Here is a 7,107-nt window from a genome sequence, read left to right as displayed (position 1 = left end):
TTTGCCACTGCTCACACGACCAAGAGTTCTCCTTAGCTCAGCTCTAGCAGTGACAACACTGTTCAAATAGGCCGCCTCTCTCTGATCTGCCCTAGTGCGGCTCATCACAGCCTCGGCCCGGGCATTCACCGCCTCTACCTTCGCCTTCAAAAGCTCAGACTCGAGCCTTGTGATCATGTTCACCCGCGTAGAATCACTCGCATGAACAATCCAAATCTGTATCTCCAAGGTGGAAACTTTAGCCAAAACACTCTCCTTGGCCTCAACTTGGGCATCTACATGGGCTCGCAGCTCGTCGAACTCACGTTTGACCCTGCCGACTTCGCCCTAGAGTTGCTCCAACTCCGTTTTGCTCTCCAACTGAAATATCAAAATGTTAACCTCTGAAAATGAAAAAAGGAGCATACATCAATGTGAAATGCAAGATACCTGTCTCTCGAGGCAGCTCTCACAACTCCGGCTTAGATCTACCTCACACCGCAGGGATACCAGCTCGCTTTCTTTTAACACAAAGAAGCTTAAGGGATTTTTTCCTATCCGAAGTTCTCCGCAACCAAGCCTCATAGCGAAGTAGCTCGGATTTGAGCCTGTCAAAGTCCTGCGAAAGAAAATTCAATAAGAAGGGAAAAGTGTGAAATCGGAATGTCCTATGCTGGCTACCAAGCTTACCATAGAGCTAAGCTACTGAGCTTCACCAAAAGCCGAGCCAATGTCCTATGGCTTAGTATCCCCCGAAACGCCTTTGAGAGGAGAAGAAGAAGGCACCACGCACTCCCCACTCTTTGAAGTGCCATCAGTAGAAATGGGGAATGTCCCCTCGAGAACGAAAGCCTCCGAAACCGAATGATCAGTCGAATCTCCTCTTTTGATCCGCTGAGAAAGACTCTCCCCGCTGCGAGCCCCCTCACACTCCGGGGATTCTTTTTGTTTATCATAGAGCCTCGATCCCGAGGTCGGCAGTCTCTCCTCCTCCCCAGAGGACATGGCCTCATATGGGAAATATCTCCAATACCTGTGCAGCTAAGTTAGTACGCTAAAGAGAAAAAGTACCATTCTGGGGAAATAAGCCACCATGCACTTACCATGATACTTTGCCTCCCATTTCCCCTTAGACAAGTCTCGCCACCTGCGTTTATCATAGGTCGTACTGGCGACTAGCTTACAAGACCACTCGGCCAAATTCGGGACCTTGTTTGGCAACCAAGGAGTCACTACAAAAAATATATATGCAGAAAAGTGTCGTTGTGGAGAATTCCTCTAGAAAAAGTTTTAAAAATATAGGTATGCCACTTACGTGTGAAATTCCATTTCTTAGAAAAGGGTAGAAACTCCCTAGGAATGATATCAGTCGTCCGAGCTTGAATGAATTGGCTCATCCATCCTCGGTATTCGTTCTCTTCACCGTCGATGGTAGGAGACCGGGTAGATCGAAGCTGCAGTGTAATCAAACCTAGATAATGCAGGGCCGATATAACCTCACGAGATGACTGAGGGTAAAATCGAGCCCAGCCTTCTCTGCAAAGTATCTTATCGTCTGCACTATCTTCCAAAGGTATGGGTGAACCTGCGCCAAGGTAACCTGATATCTCCGACAGAACTCAAGCATGACCCGGTCGGGGGGACCCGATGTAAAAGTCTGCTTATACACGCTCAAAAACCCCTTGACTTAGGTCATTTTTATCTCCTCAGAGGAAGGTACTTGTAGCACCACTCCTTCTCCCCATCCACAATCTTTTCTGATCATTTCAAGGTGCTCCTCCCCCATTGATGAGATGAACCTCGACGTGTGCTCTCGATGTCCTTGAAAGTTGGGAGGCCTCTCCAACGTAAAGTCTTTCCTTGAGAAAAAGCACCTTAAGGCCTGCTCATCGGGCGCCAGTGGTGTACCACTGACCGGACGCGGAATAGAGGTAGAACTTCCCTCTCCTTTATGGGCGGATATCGACGTAGAATTCATGGTCACGATGAAATAAGAGGAGGGAGATATAAATCTAGGCAAAGATTTTGAGTTGAAGCAACGGGAGAACTAGCATAAAGCACCAAGTTCTACGGGAGAAATACTTACTCAGAGTAGAAGAATCTCTACTAAGGTAGCAAGTGAATGAATATATAGGGTCAAAGCAGCGGCTGCTCACCTCCCCAGAAGGCCAATTAATCTTGGCCATGGTAACGTCGCTTTTTCCTTGGGAAATGTACTGGCGGGACCACCCTGGGGTCCCCTTTATCGGATTGCATGAATGCTACTACCTCATGAATGTCGAGGGGTATCGAGATCTCGGGGGCTTCTTTCCATCACAAGATTCGTCCCCAAAGAAGTTATCAACCTAACTTCGATATAGGACCCGATTTCAAGGGTCTCGATTACACCAACAATGGGCTCTAAAGGATTATTATTACAATTCAAAGATTAACTCCGCAAGAGCAGCAAGATATAAAGAATGGAAAGACTTGGGGGCATAAAAGCTGTCACACCTCCTTTTTCACTATACCCCGTAAGGGCATAAAGGAGTTTTTTCAATTAAAGGACAATCAGAACGGAATTTATTATTATTATTCAGAGTCGCCACTTGGGAGATTAATGGTGTCCCAAGTCACCGGTTGAATCCCGAACCGAGGAATAATATGACTCTGTATTATAGTCCGCGAACCAGAAATCCGAGTAAGGAATTCTGTTAACCTGGGAGAAGGTATTAGGCATTCCCGGGTTCCGTGGTTCTAGCACGGTCGCTCAACTATTGTATTTGATTTTATCTGATTTCAAAATAGGTTTTTGCTTATGGGCTTTTTAATTTCGAACTGCTTTTATTATTATTTTGTTTTTTGTGAGAACTGCAACGTCGTAAAAATGTGTCTCGAACCACGTCACATCAATGCACCCGTGGTTGTTGACACATTTCGACTCCGTTGAGATTTGGATTTGGGTCACATAAATGCGCACCCGAATTTAAGAAAGTAAATTATTAAAAGCGCGCCTGCAGAGACTATCGCGTTATTATCTTTAGGGAAGGCCATGAAATTCGCTAAATGGCTACTTCCGAATTCTGAGTATTTTATTATAATCATTTATTGAGGGTCCCGTAATTTTGTATTTTTCTTTGGCGAGGCTCGTCTCATTTTATTTTAAAAGGGCAAGCCTAAAAGCAACTAGAGTTATCTATATATTTTCGTCTCAAAGAATAAATGAAGAATCCTAATATATTGTTATCGTTTTAAGAGTTACATTACATTGGAAAAGAAACTTGTAATTAATCAGCGCAGGGTCTCCAAAGCCTACCTATGATTTGGGCCTAATAACAGGCCCGCCCCCGTACTTGTGAGTGTTAAGACTCAAAATTAAACCGTAGGCATTGGTACAAATGGGTTGCTGCCTGGCCCCATTTTCCTCACCAAAATAACGAATAAATCACAGAAATGTCAAAGTCTGACCGTGAATCAAATGTACAAGAAGTTGTTTAAATTAGCATTAGTGGATTAACACCACAAGAGACCCCACAACCTGCACTACACTGCTATTTAGCGTTTAACTTCCCCTCTTTAACAATTAGCAACGAAACAGACGTAAATTACCAATTTATAACCTGAACTTTCTATGTGTTACTACAACTGGAAAATCAAACTAAAAGCATAATTCAACTTTAGTAAAAGTAATAGCAACTCAATTATTAACTCAAATTAGCACTTCTAGATTAGATCTCGACAGTCCAGTGATTTCAGAGTTTGGACTTGGGTAACTGGAGTCGGCTACTGAAATTTACCCTCAGTTTTGGACCTATTTTCACAGTTACAAAATTAAATGGAATTAACTACTAAAACTTGCATCCATTTTTGAACCTGTATTGCGATTAACGAAGACAAATTAGGATAATATACATTACACTATACCAGAGTAATTTAATCAGTCACAAATTTAAACTAGCCTGTCCCATTACAGTTCAAATTTCGGTCAGATTATACAAGGCCAACACAAGTTAAAGGCAATACTAAACAAGCATGAACTATCTAATATCTACTTTACTATGGCAACTCGAACACACAGGTTTCAGAAGAGCATCTCATTTCAACTTCTCGATTCAAAAATTACATTAGCTGGTATTTCAAATGTGTACCTGGAATGTGAATCAGACAGAAACAAGGAGAAGTCAGCAGCAACTAACAATTACTGGAATTCAACCGGTCAAACACAACAACAATCGACTGATTTCGAACCTAAATAATTTCACAGAAACCAGGAAAGCATCTCAGCAATTCAGTATCCAGTAATGACCAAAATGAACTGATTGACCCCAAAGCTACTCGAACTCAAATAGAGACACCTCTGAACCTTCAAATTACCAGAACTGAACTAAAAATATAAACCCATAGCTAAAGGTTGAAATTCATATTCAATTTTAATGAAACATTTTTTTTACAATTTTCTATTATTTTCTGGGTTTTCTTTGAAGAAAGCTAAGATCTAAAAGGAGTTTGGATCTAAATTTCAATTTCAGATATGTGGAGCTTGAGGATATTTTGGGGGAAATTCTGGGGTTCCCTCCCCTTCATTAAGGCACTTAGGCATGCTTTTTATAGGAAAAGCTGAGGGCGGCCCTTATTTTCTGTTTTCTATGTCAGTCCCTATCTATTTATTCAATTAGTCCCTTATTTCTTAGCTTGTGACTCAAGTTAACACCTTACAATTACTGAAAACCTACACTTGACCCTATTCTAGAAGATTCTGGGACCTTCTATTCTAACCTACAACTTTCATGTCCAATTCCAATTACCTAAACTGTCCCTGAACTTATGCTTGATTTACCAAACAAGTTCATATGCTTGATTTACCAGTTATTGAGGAACAAATCCAAATTAACTCTTAACCATCAAAGTAAAAACTAACATAGCTATACCTAAATAATTATCCAACTACATTTAACTAAACTAATCCTAATCTACAAAATCAAAATTAACAGATTTAAACTATCAAAACATAAAAACACAGCATGCAAAATAGAACATAAACTAAATGAATCTCTAAATGCATTCAAACAAATTTACTAAATCAATTAACAAGTTTAAACTAATCGACGAACTAAACTAAAGGCTAAACCAAAATCAGATGGGTATGGAACGAGTGAAAACAGAATTAAAGAAGATTCTGTTGATTTTCAGATTACCATTTATTGTTAACAAAATAAAACTAGAATATTACCAAAAAGAAAAGAAAAAGAGAAAACAATAGCGGGGAACTTACTGGCCCTTTCAGATTTAAAAATCGGCTAATTCCAAAAGGATTTGAACGCCATCGACCTTCAATTCATCACGAGGGAACCCCGGGGACCGTATGGTATCGATTTGGTAGGGATTGGAGCAATTAGGGTTTCGGTCACACTTCGATTGAATATTCGAAATATTTAACTGATATCTAAGGACAACTGGTTGTGGATTTGGGTTAAGGGAGTTGAGGAGATCCGACGGTGTGAATTTGGTGGGATTTGGACCACTTTGTGACTTGGCCAGAAAAACTTTAAACGGACATTCAAAAGGTTTGGCGTCGATTCGAGGGAAATCAATGACATGGTTGAAAATAGGGGAACGAGGAGATTTATGGGTGTATATCTGGTGGCCGTTGGCGTAGGTGGCGTTCGCCGGCGGCGGTGACTCTGACGGTGTTACAGAAGAGATACGAGGAAGACGGACTTGGTTCTTTAGGGTTAAGACCAGATTTTAGAACAATTATATTAAAATGGGGAAGAGGGTTCCTGGCCATCGGATCAAAAGCTTTTAATGGCCAGGATTTACTGTCCCCCAAACGACGTCGTTTTGAGGATTAATGAATTGGACCGGGTGGGAAGGGCTTGGACTGGGTCGAATTATATTGGGCATTTGGGCCTGAACTAATTCAAATGTAACAACCCACTTTCATTTCTTTATTATGTATTTTATTTTTTTTCTTTCCAATTGTTTTCTTTTTCTCTTTTCTTGTTTTGTATTTATTTTCTTTTCATTGTTGTATTTTTATATTTTTCTTTTCTGATTTTGCAAGAACTTAAAAGAAAGTCCTAATATGTTTCAAAGTCAAACTAATTAACTCCTAAAATTATTTAAAAACTATTTCGTGACTAATTCCCAATCAAAACAATTAAAAAGTGAACTATTTTTGTTATTTTCCTCATATTTTGTTCTAAAACAAATTAACCCCTAATTAATACTAAAATATGAAATTAAATCCTAAATGCAAATGCATATTTTTGTATTTTTCATATGAATTAAAATGCATAGATAAAATGCAACAATTAACAGAAAATGACACCAAAATTCACAAAAATTGTAAGATAATAAAGAAATTGTTAGGTAAAAATCACGTGCTCACAGCTGCACCTCTTTGCCCGGAAACACGAAGAGTTTTCATGCAAAGATAAATGAGCGAAAATGAGCGATTTTTGCCCATTTGATTCCGTGTAAAGCATTTTTTTTTAAAAAAAAAGTTTGACCGCACCCTGCTTCAGAGGTTGCCTATATATCCTGGGCTAAACAGGAATCAGGTCAGTGTAGTTCAGGAGTGTCTGGTAGCTGGGACTACCAGGAGTTATGATTTCACTGCGATTGCTACTGCTACTGCTTGCTGACCTTCCTTATTACACCATGGCAAAATAAAAGAATCTAAACTAAACTACGACCTATGAATTATAAAATCCTATCTAAATTCTTCAAACTTGTTGTTGTACTTCCTCGTTGCCTTGTTGTCTTGTGTTTTCTTGGTAAAATCCCTTGTTTCCATTGCAAACTACAAACAGAGGTGTTGTTCCTTTCTTCAAATTGCTGAACTTGAATGTATTCCCTTATTGTACGGGTGGGCTCCCGATTACTGAAACTTGAACTGTATGTCTCTGTTCTCCAGGCGGACTCCTGACTTCTGAATCTTGAAATTGAATGTATTCCCCTGTTATCCAGGCAGGCTCCTGACTGCTGAACTTGAACTTGAATGTATTCCTTTGTTATCCAGGCGGGCTCCTGACTGCTGAACTTGAACTTGAATGTATTCCTCTGTTATCCAGGCGGGCTCCTGACTACTGAACTTGAACTTGAATGTATTCCTCTGAACTTGAATGTATTCCTCTGTTATCCAGG

Source organism: Nicotiana tabacum, chromosome 3 (assembly GCF_000715075.1).
Source record: "Nicotiana tabacum cultivar K326 chromosome 3, ASM71507v2, whole genome shotgun sequence".
Classification (NCBI taxonomy): Eukaryota; Viridiplantae; Streptophyta; class Magnoliopsida; order Solanales; family Solanaceae; genus Nicotiana; species Nicotiana tabacum.
Note: the sequence above shows the minus strand (reverse complement) of the source record.